Source organism: Amblyomma americanum, chromosome 3 (assembly GCF_052857255.1).
Source record: "Amblyomma americanum isolate KBUSLIRL-KWMA chromosome 3, ASM5285725v1, whole genome shotgun sequence".
In the NCBI taxonomy this organism is placed as follows: domain Eukaryota; kingdom Metazoa; phylum Arthropoda; class Arachnida; order Ixodida; family Ixodidae; genus Amblyomma; species Amblyomma americanum.
The window spans coordinates 95,960,389-95,977,094 of record NC_135499.1 but is presented as its reverse complement, the minus strand read 5'-3'; the positions used below and the strand labels follow the sequence as shown (position 1 = coordinate 95,977,094).

The following is a 16,706-nucleotide window of genomic DNA, read 5'->3' as shown; positions in this document are numbered from 1 at the left end:
TTTTTTTGGTCGTTCAGAGGGTACTTTTGCGGACCGTGATACACTAGTGTTTAGAATGAACTGACACAAACGTGAAAATATAAAACGCAGAGAAGATAAACTTAAATGACGGTGCTTTAATTTCAGCTTTGGCTATGACGAGGAACAAAACTGGAAGTCTTACGTTTGCATCGTGGCAGAAATTACAAAGACAAGCCACGATTATCACACTAGCCGTTCAATTAATACACACTAAAGAAATAATGGCACTGAGTCCTTTCATGGAAGATCGAAGTAATCTCCATGAAAATGCCGCGGTGAGGCTGTCATTGTCTTGCCAGTCCGCAGTTTTTTCACACAGAGCCAAAGGCAAAATGAGCTCTGCATCAAATCCGCTTTATCAGGGCTAATTGACCAAGACTGCATGGGCCGGCCGTGCTGAAATACCATGGGCCGAGCTTGGGGATCAACCTCGGCCTTCCGACGCCTTTTGCCGGCTTCCGAACATAGGGCTGAGCAGGAGCCTATATACAACCCAGAGCGAAATTAAATTTTTTGTTCGGTGAGCGGGTATCATGTTCCGATGCCAGCCCTAGTAGGTACCGATCACTTTGAGACCTGTGTCCAACCATCCGTCTTCGGGGTCCCGATAACCCACAACAAGCTATATTAATGCTGCTTCGTCTCGGGTTCCTCTGCTTTATTGCTCTTGTAAAGTCTGGAGCTTCGTGGGGAATATTATTCAGTTGCTGCTCACTCACGCCCAAAGGTCTGCAGTTGGCACATCCCTTAGCGAAAAGAAGCTGTGGTAAAATTGCATTTCGAACTTATTATAATAATTGAATCCTAATTTTGTTTTTTCCATTATTCGTAAATACGAAAACGAAATCTTTCTATGTATGCTAGGAAAAGTATTTTTAAAATTCTTACCAGTATGTCCTAATACAGCTTTTGCCAGCACGTAATGAATATACAAAATAGTACACTAAAATGCGCATAGATACATTATAATTTATTAAATATACTCTAAAATGTAGAATAAATAGATTACAGTACATTACAATGCATACGGTATGCGGTATGTATACGGTATGTAATTAAGTGGTGCTTGCCCCTGCTAGAAGTTATGATCAACGAAAGGACGAGAGAAAAGAAAGAGATTTGACTATTCCCCGAAATGTGATGTCGGGCACTAGATTGTTCCACGACATCTTGAAATGTGCTGGTAATACTTTTACGAGGACTGCTCTGTTCTTATCATAATTACGAAAGTGCACTTTTAACGAATTGCCAACATGCGCATGCGATTTCCCGAAATGCAAGTTCGAGGACTAAATTTTTACACGGCAGGCAGAAGTGTGCTGCAATAAGTTTACGAGGGCAGCCTGTTTGTTAGAATTGGAGTATACTTCGGACTAATTAATTTCATATTTACGAAAGTACACTTTCAATACGATGACAAGATGGTATTTCTACATGTATATTTTTTCATGTATTTGAAGTGTGCTTGAAGCATGCTTCAAAACAGATTATAAGAAGATATTTCTAATACAAAGAATGAAATTTCGAGGGACCTATTTCCGGCATAGTTTCGGTGCATTCTTGAATAAAAAATATGTTTAAAATGCAAGATCATTGTCCCGCGCTATACTCAAAACGTATTAATTTTCGCTAAGTGAGGAACAAAATATCGCCACAAGTGTCCAGCCTATAGGTTAAGTATGAGTATCTAATTGAAGTATTCAGCACCAAAGCTGCTCCATTAGCCATTAGTGAATTCTCTGTACCAGAGTAATTCTGAGGGCAGAGAGATATCAAGGACAAGATTTAATAAGCGGCGCAAGGTTGCCACGTGAATTGGGTGCGTAAAAACTGATGTTGGGGGGAGTTTTATGATTACACTACAGATGATGTTTCAAACATATATAAGCAATTTAAAAGAAAAGCATTTTGAGTTAATGTATTCTACCTTCTGCCATCATTACCGTCGTCATGACGGACGCTAAGCAACTAGTTCCACATGACAATCACTGGACAAGCTGACCAGCATCTGTTGATTAAGTTTTAATTATGAAAGGTTTTTGGGTGTAATGATGACGTTGCAGAGAATCATCAGCTCATCCGATGTTTATCACTAGACCTCAGAAAATGTGTTTCTCTGCGGCGCTACGGTGTACGGAATTTCAGCTTTCTTGACGGGCCCAGCGGTCGCCCGGCGGTCGCAGAGCGCCGAAGAGACACGCCCACGGCCTGACGTCACTCTGAGCTCTACACGTAACACGCACCTCTCGCTTTCTCTCCAGATGAATGGAAAGAGACATGCAACAAGCACCGTCTGCTGCAACCTCCTTGCCTACCGAAATGTGACTTGTAATCCCCAACGCGCAGTACAGCCTTGGCAGGCGAATGCGTCGCTCAGCTCGAAAGTGTTTTGTGATCTTGGGTACCACGTTGACAGGCTTTTTGAATAAATTGCAAATGGTCTTCTTTTATGCCAGAAAGCTGCATCCGACGCTTGAAAACGTCTGACCGAACACGGGGAACAATTTTTTATTAACACGAAAGCATTATGTGCCAATGCGAAGGAAAACCCGACACCGTAAGTTGGCCGCAAAATGTGTTCACAGCAAGTGTTATCTCTTCAGTAGAGTTAGTTCTTGGGCTAGTTTGTATACTTGATTCAAGGCCAAAGTTTTTCAGCGCAACAGCACGCGGCCAAAGAAAAGAAGAAGGGAGAGAAGAAGGATGAACACAGCGCTGGACTGACAACTGTTTAATCAGCGACGCACACACAGCTCTAAATACACTCAGACCAGCGCAGTCGCACACATGAGAATAAAGAAAAAAGAATCGCATCACATGTTATCCTCAAAAATTTGAATGGAACGTGTTTTCTGCATTATACAAAAAAAGGTAAGTATCGTTCACACATTCATACCCAGCTCTTTAAATATAATCAGCCTTTATCGTTTCACGGGTTGTTTTTAATTCGCTTCTGCTCAGAATCCCCGCTCCCGAAAACAACGTTCTACAATCCATGCAAGTAGCGCAGTGCTCGACAAGGTTGGCACCTTGCCTATTCCTGAGGTCTCTTGCGCCCTCTCTCATGTTCTCTCGTTCTAAGAAAAAGAAATCGCTGCCATTAGGGTTAGAACCCAGGCCTTTGTAGTGCCAGGCGGGCACGCAACGCATACGCCACGAACGGTCTTCCGTTTCTACATAGCAAGAAAATACTTCCACCCTAACAGGCTTCAAGCCCGACTTAACCAGATCTCATCCCGCGCCCTGTCATGCACAGTGACACCAGCATTCTGCTTTCACTTTGCCCGCGCATACAAATTCCAGGAGACGCACATATGCATCGAGTAAAGGCAGCCAGGCAGGAGGTTGATCTTGCGCAGCATATAGCTCCGCACCATAGCACACGCTTGAACCAAGGACCCTTCTTGGCAATGTAGCTGCAACGAAGGGTCGTTGGTTCAAGCATGTTAGAGGGGACGTGTACTGTATACTGTACGCGCACGTGTACTCTACGCGTTTAGTGGCATATGAATCAAGTCACTCACACGTGGATAATCTAGTCCGGATAAAAAGTTGCTTATTTCGCACGAAACGCGACCACACAATCGAAAAAGCCAATTCAACAGCAAGAAGAGGTAATCGATGCGTTGTGGGTGCGAAAAATGAGATCCATGCACGAGGGCAGAATGCCAAAAAAAAATAAAACTCCGGACCATAATCAGCTCGGCATTCTTTCCGGCTCTCCACAGCAGCGGCTCGCGGAATGTCAATTTCGCTCGACCGCATGTTCCCTTTAGCAGTGTACCATGCTGTACATTGCATAACTTCGTACTGACGCTTAAAACGATGAATACGCGCCTAACAGGCTCCCTGGGCTCTCTGGCTCAATAGCGCTTTTAGGTATACATGACGGTTGCGTCCACATGAAAAAATGGTGCTTTCACAAAACACTTCGTGATTAGCAGTGCTAAACCATCAAATTTTTTCTTCGAGCTTTGCGGTAGACTTCGGCGCTGCTGTCGGGAAGCCGCATATAGGTGGGTGAGGAGTCTGCAGCAGGTAACCACCTGGGGCCGCCGTGGTGGCTCACTGGTTATGACGCTCGGCTGCTGACCCGAAAGACGCGGGTTCGGTGCCTGCCGCGGCGGTCGCATTTAGATGGAGGCCCGTGTACTGTGCGATGTCAGTGCACGTTAAAGAACCCCAGCTGGCCGAAATTTACGGAGATCTTCACTACGGCGTCTCTCATAGCCTGAGTAGCTTTGGGACATTACACCCCCATAAACCATAAACCAAACTAACTCTCCTGGCGTCTTTTCCTGTATACAGAAGCTGTCAAAACGTAAATAAGAAACCATGACACTGTTGCACACAACAACAAACCATGCCTGATCGCTTTCTAACGCTGCCTCAGATAACTGATTCTATCAGTCGCCAGGAAACGGCGCGGGCCCTTGACCGAGTCAGCGCGTCCTCTGACCGAGTCTTATCTCGGGCGACCGGGCGCTCCCTTTTGGCGGATCAAACGTATGGTCGTTGCGTTTTGAATGCGACTCCAGGAACTCTCTTCGGGCTAACTGGGATGCGTTTGAAGAGCGGTTAGTGGTCAGCAGACGGTCCTTGCGGTCTCCCGCGTACCTTAAAGCGAGCGCGTACTGCTGCCGGCTACATGCCACGACCACCGTGTCATAGGGCACGATTTTTTCTCTTGTGGTCGAGAAGTCGCGCTTATCGTAGATTCTCCACAGCAGCAGAAACCATTTCTACGTGATACATTGTAAAGATAATTCCCGTTGACGATGGTTTCCCGCGATTCTGGAACGCGGTTAGTTTTTATACTGTTTTGTGGAGCCAACTAGCGGAATGCCGTACCTTTCTACTCGGGCAAATGAAGAAAGATATTGTAACATTCGCCACGCTTTGCATGAGTTACTACCTGAACATTTCGTAAAATGCGCATTTCTCGTATTTTGCCATTCAGGCATGGCAGGCGCATAACAAACAAAACAAAAACAAAGGAACACACAGAAGCGCTTGTGCGTTTTATTTACTTTTTTTCTTTTTGTGTGTTTCCTGGCGCTCGCCGTGCCGTTACATGAAACAAATGAACAAAGCGGGGACTATGCGGTTTTGAGTGTTCATAGGGAATTTTTGCTGTTGCGTGCACAAGAGTGCATGCGCCAATTTGAACAAACCAAATCTATGCCTCTACGGGGACGGCAGGGCCAGTTATAACTGAGTCCTTTTTCATGCGCACGCGCAGGACAAGCCACTGCTAACGATTTCGACTTCGAAGAAACAATTTCGAGGAAAGAAAAATTCAGGCGACACTAAAACGAAGGCGCCCAGTGGGTTTTTTATGTTTAACTGCAGTAGTTAATCGGAACGAGGAACACCGGATGCAAAAACCACACTTAAAGACAGTGCGCCATGATAGCGGGCTAAAATAGGAACATGCAGGCCGGTTGTACTAGAAATGAACGGAAGGAAAGCTGTAATGGGGTTTAATTGGCTTTCAGGTTTAGCTGCATCCGTGAGTTACTTATATGTACGAGCAACACCGGCCTCAAAAACCACACACACAGACATTGCGCCCTTCTATGCGCTTGTTTTAGCACCATGTTGTGTTTGTACCCATGAATAACACACTACAGAGAGTGAGAAAGGAGTTTTAATGAGAGGAAAAGGAGGATAGGTCTGCCGGTGGTGACATGACCCTGGCCTGCTACTTGACACTGGGGAAAGGGGAAGGGGAGGAAAGGAAAAGAGCGAATGAAGGATGGTGATTGCATAATACAATGAGTTTCATGGGTGATGTTCACACACATACACTGGCTAGCACTCACATCGCGATGAGTAGACAGACGCGAAATTCATGTCTTGAGCACACACGTGAGTCAACACATATTGGAGTAGGGGCTCCTTGAACACACAAATGTCCACTATCACGCATGTCAGACCGTAAACCGTGTAAACCATGTAGGCAGTTCACAGGCGGTCACAAACGGGTATCTAAGCCTGTTTCACATAAAAACTTGGTCACGGCCTTCATCACACGCCACCAATCAGCACTTTTCACCCTGGCGCCTAGAAGAGTTTCTTCGGAGAGAGGGCGAGAGTCCTGTTGTCTCACGCTCGCTTCCAGCGTTCTCCTCTCATGACTGTAGTTCGGGCACTAGCAAAGAAGGTGTCCAATAGTCTCTGGAGTGTGGCACTGTACGCAATTTTCGTTTGTTTCTATTCCGATCTTGTTAAGGTAGTGTTTGGTGTAGGCAACGCCAACCGAAAACGATGGAATAAAGTCCCTTGACGAAATATTAACTTAGATGGCAGGTGAAATCCTGAGCCGGAGTCAAGCTTAGAGATGCGGTTTTGTTGATGGCTCGCATCGTTCCAGTGCAACTGCATTGCGGCTTGCATAACATGCGCCAGCAAGGCTGCAATGTCCGATTTGGAAAAGCCTTTTTCAATGAAAGCACTAGACACTTACCAAGTTGAACACTTGAGCTCTGCCCTAAGAGGTGCGACGGGATAACGCTGAAGGGTCGCTTGCATGGCCTGGAGTCCTCTTTGCATACCCTTTCGCGGCACGAGCACTGTTTTTTCTGTATTTTATTGTATATTTTATTTTTATTTATTTTCTTATATTTTATTTTTAATATATTTTATTTTTTATCCTTTTTTGCGTATGATAATATAAACGTTTTTTATCGACCGCATGGCGCATATGACATCCCTTTAACGAAGCAGACAGGAAGTTCCTCGGTGGTGCACGGGTACAGCGCCCACCTCACGAACCAAGGAGGCCGGTTCGACTCCGGTTTGAACCATTTTTTTTCTGCGCAATTGCTATATTTTTTTTCTGGAGGCACTATGATAAGTTGGTGGAATTCGGTCACGACTATGTAGACCTGCGAAGTATTGTGTAGTGACGTCAATGCTGCTATGCTACGTGATAATTGTGCTGTGTTTGAACCATCTGCGCGAAGTGATACGGCTTTGACGCCACGACGCTGTCGTCACATTTGCTCGACACGCCAACGCCCACGCTGCCTTTTCCGCTGTGCGGAAGTCTTCCCGTTGTAGCGTTAAAAGAACACCCCGCGACGCGCCCAGTCATCGCAGCATCATGACTAAGCAATGAAGGCACGCCGAGGGCCCCTCGCGCGAGCTTCTGTGTTCAAAGAGCGCGAATAGCTCTTCAAACGGATCGCAGATAGGGCCAGGAAACCCCCTCGTTCTGCTGTTTGAAATGCAATGTTCACCATTTTGGGACCGTCGACAGTGAGTGCCGGACGCAAGGGATAACACGCGCGTGGGTTACTGGAGACCGAGAGTTTAGCAAACGCTGCGTAATTGTTTCCCCACCCCGTCACGCCCACAGAGTTTCTCGGTAATGCCTAGAAGGAAAACTTGCGCCACTGCCTATGCGAGTTTATTAAAAAGGTACATACGTACTTCATCGACAGCGGGAATGCTGGGAAGAAGTCTCTTATTTGGCTGCTCTAGTGTTGGGCCGAAAGCGTGAATTCTTCCACTGAATCGAGAGCTGCGCAGCGACGTTCTCTCTGCGCGCGCATCAAATTGCTACTGCTTCGCTTCTTCAAATAAATTCTACACAATTGTTAGGCTGGTATAAAAACGTCTGACACCATTTCTTCGAGGTTTGCGGGTAGAAGAGTGGTACTATAGTTGCATCCACGTTTTGTGCCCATTAACAGCCAAACCAAATACAGGACCTCATCTTTCCATCATTGGTGCATTTCAATAGGGTGGTTGAAGTTAGGTGGTGGCTGCTTTCCATCCAGGTAATATTTTAAAAAACTATGTGGTCGCGTCATCCATTTATTTGTGGCGTTACCTATATCGACTAAGAGTCAGCGTTAATACGAAGGTGATTGTTGGCGTGCCGGCCGACCAAAACAAATCTTTTTGTTTTGTGCCATGATTCATGGCACAAACTAATTGATTGGCACTAGATATTAAATTTAAAAAAAACATTCCCCTATGCATCTTGATTTCGGTGACTGTTGGCTTCCTTAATATATATATATATATATATATATATATATATATATATATATATATATATATATATATATATATATATATATATATATATATATTAAGGTGGTTGAGCACTATGCGGGAACAATCAAGCCAGCTGCATTGTGCTCTGTCTGCTGCTTGCGAATATTAACTGGATTAAACGTTTTGGTCGTACTAGGTTTGCCTAACAGAGATCATCCTCTTATCTATTCCGACTGTGCTGCAACTCGCTTAAATAGAAGGAAGTTCGGTTCGATATGCGAATTCGACGGCATGAAACTAAAATTGGTTGTCTACTTTGCTTTGCACAGTTTCGTTTGTTTTTATTTTCTTTGTTGCAGCTGTTGGTGCCATTTCGATGCTTTCGAATTTCAGAACTTTTTCGGCGCAGCAGAAAAATATGATAATGCATTAATCTGAATTAGAAGCACAGACGCGCTAAGCTTTTCCATGCATTGGAGCACTGAGCCTTCGCAGCAGCCTCTCGCTCTCCCTGTCCAAACTGGTAGCCTCTCTCGCTATGCTTTGGAAGTCGTCATCACCGCGAATGTTAGCTATGGCCGCTGAGGAGCGGGTGAGGGCTATGACACGCGAGATGTTCTATACATGCTGCCTAACAGTTGAAAAGGAAGCGGCTGCGTGTGGCGGAACGCAATGCAACAAAATCTGCCAAGGAAACCGATCATAGCTAGCAAATGAGACAAGATAAACTGCCCGGGACATTTGACCGCAGAGCAGATACCCGAGCCATTTGATCTCTCAGTTGACCAGGTTCTTCATACGTAATACAGAAAGAAAAGCAAAGTAATAAAAGAAAGAAAGAAGCAAGCAAGGACTCGTCTTCATCAGCAGCCTGACTGCGTCCACTGCAAGGCAAAGGCCTCGCCCATGTATCTCCAATTAACCCTGTCGTTTGCCAGCTGCGCCCACCCTATGCCTCATCATCATCATCAGCCTGACTACACCCACTGCAGGGCAAAGGCCTCTCCCATATCTCTCCAATTAATCCTGTCCATTGGCAAAGGCTGGGGAATTTTATTTTTCAGTCTTTTTCCTTGCCCCACCACAATTTTTTCCCTTTGCTAGCTGCGCTCACCCTATGCCTGCAAATTTCCTTATCTCATCCACCCACTTAATTTTTTGCCGCCTCCTGCTATGCTTTTTTCTCTTGGAATCCACTCGGTTACCCTTAAGGACCTGCGGCTATCTTGCCTTCGCATTACATGCTCTGCCCAAGCCCATTTCTTCCTCTTGAATTTTACTAGTATGTCATTAACCCACGTTTGACATCCTCACTCAGCCCGCTTCCGGTCTCTTACCTTTACACCTAGGCCTAACCCTTTTCGTTAGCCTTCACGTTAGTGCCCTGTAAGTGTGTTCCGGTGAGATACAGCTGTTGTACGCTTTTCTCTTGATGGATATTGTTAAACTGCCAATCATGATCTAAGAGAACCCGCCATATGCGCCCCACCCCATTGTTATCCTTCTAGTTATTTTCCTTTCATGATCCCGATCAGCTGTCACCAGCTGCCCTAGGTAGAGGTATTCCTTTACCACTTCCCGCACCTCGCTGTCAATTGCGAACTGCTGTTTCCTTGCTAGACTGTTGAACATTACTTTGGCCTTCTGCATGTTAATTTTTAGACCCACCGTTCTGCTCTGCCTGGCTCACTGATCATGATTTGCAGTTCATCTCCTGAGTGGCTCAGCAAGGCAATGTCATCAGGGAATTGCAGATTATTTAAGTATTCCCCATTCCCTCTTGTCTCTAACTGTTCCCAATTCAGGCCTCGTAATACCTCCTGTAAACAGGCGGTGAATAGCATTGGTGAGATCGTGTCTTCTTGCCTGACGCCCTGCTTTAATGTAATTTTATTGCTGACTTTGCGGAGGACTATGGTAGCTGTGCAGTTGCTCTATATATCTTCCAGTATTTTGACATAGGCCTCTTCTAAACCCTGCAAGAACTACACAACCAATTGTCCTGCCATATGAACTGTTCAAGCAACGCTGTTCCCCAATGAATGAGCCTCCGCTGTATCCTAGTGAACCAGCGAAACGACCACTCGCTAACTCCAAGGGTTGCTGCCGCTTGAGTCGTGATTTGGTGTTTGCGGTTATGGTTATGATAGCTCATTCCTCCAGCAGCTCTGCACCGTAGTGCTTAATGCTGTTTTGTCGTCATGCCGTTTTTGCGCTGCGGTCTTCTGTCGTCGTGCTGTTTTTTCACTGTGCTGTTTTGTCGCTGTGCCGTTTTGTTCGGCATGCTGTTTTGACGGGCGCTGTTTTTCGCTCTGCTATTTTGTTGCCATGCGGTTTTTTCTCTGTGCTGTTTTATCGCTGTGCCGTTTTTTCCTGTGCTCTTTTTTATCTGTACTGTTTTTGTGCGCTGTTTCCACGTATTCTCTTTTAACTTGTGGTGTTCTTTCGTGTCGCCGCGCTGCACGATATTCTGTAAAGCTGCGTCCCTTGCAATGCAAGTGTAGTATTTTTGGGTGAAAAAACTATGATGTTATCGAATTAGGATAAGATATGATCTACAGTTTCTGCGTTTTTCGTTGGAACTCAGAGTTAAAAAAAAAAGAAAACGACGAAGAAAGCGTTGTAACACCGAGTTAGTGCAGCACTAAAACTATTATTTTCTGAATCATTTTTGAACGTTAATGCGCACGAGAAATTAAAAAAACACCTGCAGCTCTTTATGGGGCTAAATAGCTAGGAAAAATTCCACTTATTTCTCCTGTACATTCATAAATGCTGCGCTCAGTATTCGTCGAACATAAGGATGGATGAAGTTTCAACATCTTCCGTGTCAGCATGAAAACTTTTACTTTATTTCTTCAACTTAATTTAAATTTCCGTTACTAGCGCCTTTTTCAGGGTTTTTCTGTTTATTTGGTGCCCGTAATCAGAAAAGTTTCCTATCAAACCTGATATATTAGTGCCCTTTTCTTGCCGTGTGGTTTTCCTTCCTTCGTTTTGTGTTTTTTGATTGCCTCATTGCACCCAGCTCTGATTATCCTGCAGTTATCATCCTGTGTGAAACATATTATCATTAATTTTGCGACATATAGGGAACGAGTCAAAAATGCATACCGTTTCAGTGACTTAGCCACTACATGCAGCCTGCCTCTTCAGCAATCTGCAAGACCAATCTCGCCGACTTTTTACAGAGGCGAGAGATCCCTGAGTAAAAATCTAGGTTGGCAGTAAATTAGAAGCAGATAATTTTATTCCAGCTGAAATTGCCGCAAAAAAAGCATCGTCGGCATCATCAGCGACGTCCTTTCCTCGTCAGGATATCCCAAACACTGCCGGATGAGAACAGGCCATGTCCATCGCTGATATGATCTGAGCAACAGGATAACGCGACTCGCACATGTTAGCCAGGGCACTCAGGTATTCGAGAGCATACGAGTTTTTAGATAGGCGGAAACAGATTTCGTTGAAGTGTCGCACGGCTTTCTCGTAGCAATCAAAGTTCCGTAGTTGTTGCATCGGGCCCAGAAGTGACGTGGCATTTTCAATGTCTCCTTTGGCTACAAACCTGGCTATTTCGGCCACTTTGTCCTTCACGAAATTCCTGTCGCGAAGCGCCCGCTGCAGCTTTCGGCTCAGGGACCGGTGAGCCGCGTTAGTAGAGGCCTTTGTCAGCATGTTTCTGAGGATGGCTATGGGGACATCAGCACTGGGGACTGCATTGCGTGCCACCTTCGGACTCTCTATACTTTTAGCCTTCTGGAGGCCTTGAAATTTGCTTAAAGGGAGGTTTGTGAAGGTAAGGTCCCCGTACTGCATGACGTGGCTTTTTGTTGTCTCTTTTCGCACAGTTTCGAACTGATCTTTGAGTGTGACTTGCTGGAGGTCCGCGGCGTCCGAATTCTCCATCCAGTTCACGCTGTACACGTCACCCAGGAAGGCGTTCCGTTTGTCGTCCCAGTAGCAGGCGTAAGAAGACTCTTTGTGATCAGCTGCAGTCGTGACGTAGACGTTAAAGTTGTTCGGAAGCAGGCCGTCGAACATGGAGCCCGAATAACAGGCCTCGATGTACATAACCATCTTCGCAAACTTGTTTTCTTCGTGCATTTTCTTGATCACTCGGACGAATGGCTTAGCATGCAACTCAGTTTCCGGAAATGCTAGTATACCCGGGGCTCCGTGGTCGGAAAAGTAGACAAATATGTGGTCTTTCGGACCACTTCCAATAACTTTGCCGCTGCCACCCTTCACTTTCTTCCCCTGGAGAATGCTGAGAAAATTTTTGGGCGTGACCAAGTCTCCAGTGTAGTCCTTCGGGGTTCCAAGATATACGTTTTTGCCTTTAGGGTGGTTCACGATTTCCCCAGGCGTCGGGTTCAAGGTATTGTTTGCAATGTCATCGTACATCATAACAACTATGCGTTCGTCAGGAATACCGTGGTTGTGAAGCACGTGGTAAGCGTGGCAGATGTCGGCTTGGTGCCGGTAGTTATAGTATTCGCGGGAGCCTGCGACAAGAAGGGCCCAGATGTTTACTTCACTGTTCTCGTCAGCTTTGATTCGTTTTTCCTTCACTTTTGCTGCGGCTGTCGAGAATGCAAGAGCCCAGAGGAAGACAACAGGAAGTCGCGGGGACGTCATACTTGATGCTGGCTTAGAAATGTCCCTATGTCAGAGGTTGAGTGACAAAATGACGCCTGTCGTCGTCCTGCAGGTGTAAAATAATGCGCATTTATCTGGCGCAGCGGAAGCAAACAGGATTGCGCTTTACGGATGTATAATTCAGAACCTTTTCAGTGCCAGGAAACAATGGAAGTACTCCCATATTCATCGTTTTCTGTCCTGACGAAATGTAATTAACCTGTTTGGAATACTTTTTCGGATATTAATTGGTTCGGTTATTATAGACAGCTCTTTTTACATATTGCATGCGAGGAGCTAAAGTTTCGCACAATATGATGGAAACTGTCGCCTTAGCTAACTCACAAGTAATACCAACGCTATTCAATCCTATAATAAGCCTTAAGCACTCCTCTCGAGAAAAGTCTCAGTAAAAGGACAGGGTTGCTCCTGGTTTAACATCAAGTGCAGAAATTATGCTTTTAGGAATACCCAAGAGAGATCAAAAGATGTTACGTGAAAAATTTTTGCGGTTATAATATTCAAGTGAAGCTTTCTGCGCTAAAAATTTGAAAATTAGAAAATTGTAAGACACTGTGATGGAAATATTGAAGGTAATGGCCCATTATTCTGATATGCAGCAAATTCTTTCTTTTACAGTGTTTCGATCGATCGCATTGAACAGTTAAGACTGCCTTAGAAAACGAAAGGGGAATGCTTTTGACGATACCAAAACGTGAATAGAAATAAAAAAGAAAACTGCTATGGGGTTGTCTGCAAATATATTGATTTCTTTAGTGCAATCTTACTTTATATGAAAAAATTGCACCATAGAAATCAATATATTATCGTAGACAACCCGACAGCAGTTTTTTTTTTATTTGCGTTATTGAACGATTTCGTGATCAAAAATGTGTTTGTCCAGAATTGCTGGGTGTGTAGCCTTCCATGGAGTATTTAATTTCAGTTCGCCATCGATTTTTGCGGCCAACGCTTCGTGGGCTTCTAGTGGCGGGTGGAAGATTCTGGGGCCAGTGCGGGAGGTGGATGCTGAGTAGGTGCTTTCCACAAACCATAGCGTACTCGTTGGATGATAACTAGGTTGCCAGCGCTATACAAAATGATATGTATATCAGTGCCATCCAGTGTTTATCCTCTATTTTGTTGCATGAAGGGTTGCTTAGCTGAATAAATATTAGATTACATAGTTTGGCTTTCAAAGAGTGTTTAAAAAAAATGTCGTGGCCCAACATTTCCACGCTATTTTTTGTTTCGAAAATTGAATAAGCATCGATTGCGATTTTTTTTACCTTAAACCTAGGTCGAATCATCTGCGTGAGAGTGTGCCACATTACTGTAATAAAATATCTGTGAATGGTAGGCTGCACGCAATATTTTTTTGTTACCTGCTAGAGTGGAACTCTCAGTAAATGCTATTTTCTCACTGCCCTCGAGGGAAGAGCATGCACTACACTGCTGTGGTAACAATGTTGCAGCACAGTCATACCTTTCTACACGCCCAAGAATGCAACTCTTTCCGTGGCTCCTCGTGCTTGTATTAGTGTACTGATATTTCTTTATAATCATTGAACTCTGTAGACAGTTACCTCTTATGGTCTATATGTTTTTCCATAGCCCACAAAATGGCCCGAATAATACCTAACGCACCGCAGATTATTTCAAAAATGACGGTCTGTAGGTAATATAAACATAGCAATTACATAGCAAAAATTTTACTCATAGCAATTACGGAATACGCCAATATATTGCAAGGCGAGCTCATACGTCGTTTTCCTTCAGCACCATTTATTTAGCCCATATTTATTGAATATCTTTGGGGAAATGATTAAGCTAAACTAAATTTTTCTTCAATTGAAAATTTTTTCCAACCTTGCTTTTCATTACAGTGTTTTATAAGCAATGCTCCACGCTTTTCGTGCGCTTAGGGTCGTGAGGCTTTCACTCACGCGCGCAAGCAACGGTACAAAGCACAATCCTGAAACTCGCTCTTATGAGGGAACACGTTTTTTTTTCTTAGGTGATGTCAGTTGATTTTCATTTGCTGACTAGCTGGTACACTCCTTAGATATGCCTAATTTTTTTTATTTATGGTTTTCTGATGGCTTAAGATAAGAGAGCTGAGCTCATTTTTGTGTTAAGATCTTATTCTCTGGATGATTATTGCGACCGTATTTAGATATGAACCATATATAGGATTATCAAGGAAACAAAAGCGGGCGCTTATTTTAACGAAATTTGTACGCAAGAGAAGTTGAAGCGCCTGCGTCAGGGCTGCAACCTATATTCTTATTGCTCAGCGCCTTGCTTTTACGAAAAAGTATGTCCGGGTTGTGAGCCGTAGCCATTGCTGTAGTGAAGTTAAGTAACATTTTGCGCCATTCACTTGAGGTGCATGTGCATTCTGTGAATTTGAATACTTTGGACATTTGAGAGTCATGCTAACCTAATAGGCCTCAAATTTTCCTAAGAAGCTTCGAGAGTTGCTCGAAAATTCATGCTTCTCCCTCTGACAAACAGTGTCATTTACAGCAAGGACATTACCAAAACACCATAAGGTGAAAATGGCAATGAAGTGTAGGGTAATTACATTATAAACTTGGTGCTATCCGCAAAAAAAAAATGTTTCGCTTAAAAGTAGGCAATAGAATTTGAACTGGATAGTAGCGGTGACTGTACCTGATGTACCGAGAAAAAAACTGTGCAGATGTTCTATTCACAGACTTTGGAAAGTACGTGTGCTTGTCGATGGGACTTAGGATACAAAAGCCGAAGCAGTTCCCGAGACCACGGATACCTTTTAAGTGAAGCTCTGCGTAGAGGGCCGCACGCGCATGTATGTGTGCGCCGTTAAACCACATCTGGCCATGAAAAACAAAAACAGGCGCGTACTTTTCATTGCAGTTATTTCTCAAAAACTTCCCTCGTAAAAAAAACACGTTCCAATTGCGCATGGAGAAGAACAAGTGAATGCTTCGTTATATACTTCGCTAGAATTAAAATGCGAGCGCTTAAAAGACTAAAGGCGTCAATAAGTCCCTTCTCGTCTTGTTTGATATAAGCGAGCAATATTTGCTCGTTATAGTATTTGTGAAACGTTTTCTGCGTTTTATACTGTGTTTTTGCTCAAGATACAGCGTTTGGCATTAAAAACACAGGAGACCTAACATCACTAGGTGAAGGAGGTATTAAGAATGTTCTTGTGTAAAGGGCGAGATCCCCGAGAATGGTCGCAAATTTTTATAAGGCGCTCGCAGTCAGTACCGGTTTATTGCTGCAAACCCCTTTTCTCGATGGGCTAGAAACCACGCACATTTTAACCAAGTTAGAAAGTTTTGTTTTCGCCCAGGATGTGGTCGACACGGGCAGTGTTTTCATTTTTCGTACCAGATTGAACGTTATGAGGTCGGGAGAAAATCAGAACACATTGCTGGCTTTAAACTTTAACGAACAAAAAAGGCTACAAATGGCGGAATATATATATATATTAGCAGGAAAGGTAAAGGAAATGTGGGGCCCGTTTGACAAACTTATGAAGGGAGCTAACAGTCACCGAAACCAAGGTGCATAGGGCAATGTTTTTTTTATGTGTTGTGCTTATCAGTGGGATATTATAGTACTTAGATTAATAAATCACTTAAAGAAAATTACTTATAAAGCAGCAGAAAAAACAACCATGCGCCGGTGGGATCCGAACCTACGACCTCCGAATATCGCGTCCGGTGCTCTTACCAACTGAGCTACGGCGACGGCTCTCCAATCTGCTGCTCTTGTGGGTATTTATGTTCATTGGGTGTAAGCGAACCTTCAGAGTGTTCACCAGCGCCACCCTCGACCATAGCGGCGGACGTAGCACGTCCTGTAATACCGCGAGCGTGACGTACTATAATCTAAGTACTATAATATCCCACTGATAAGCACAATTAACACATAAAAAAACACATTCCCCTATGCACCTTGGTTTCGGGGACTGTTCGTTCCCTTCACATATATATATATATATATATATATATATATATATATATATATATATATATATA

General features: G+C 44.1%; 1 pseudogene across 1 annotated transcript; it reads right to left on the bottom strand.

Annotated features, from left to right (window-relative positions):
- Window positions 1-11,343: 11,343 nt before the first annotated feature.
- On the bottom strand, window positions 11,344-15,432 carry LOC144123898 (legumain pseudogene; annotated as a pseudogene). The gene is made up of 2 exons (XR_013313141.1): window positions 15,346-15,432; window positions 11,344-12,736 (listed from the first exon to the last, which is right to left on the bottom strand). The product of XR_013313141.1 is annotated as a legumain pseudogene (transcript).
- Between the last annotated feature and the right edge of the window lie 1,274 nt (window positions 15,433-16,706).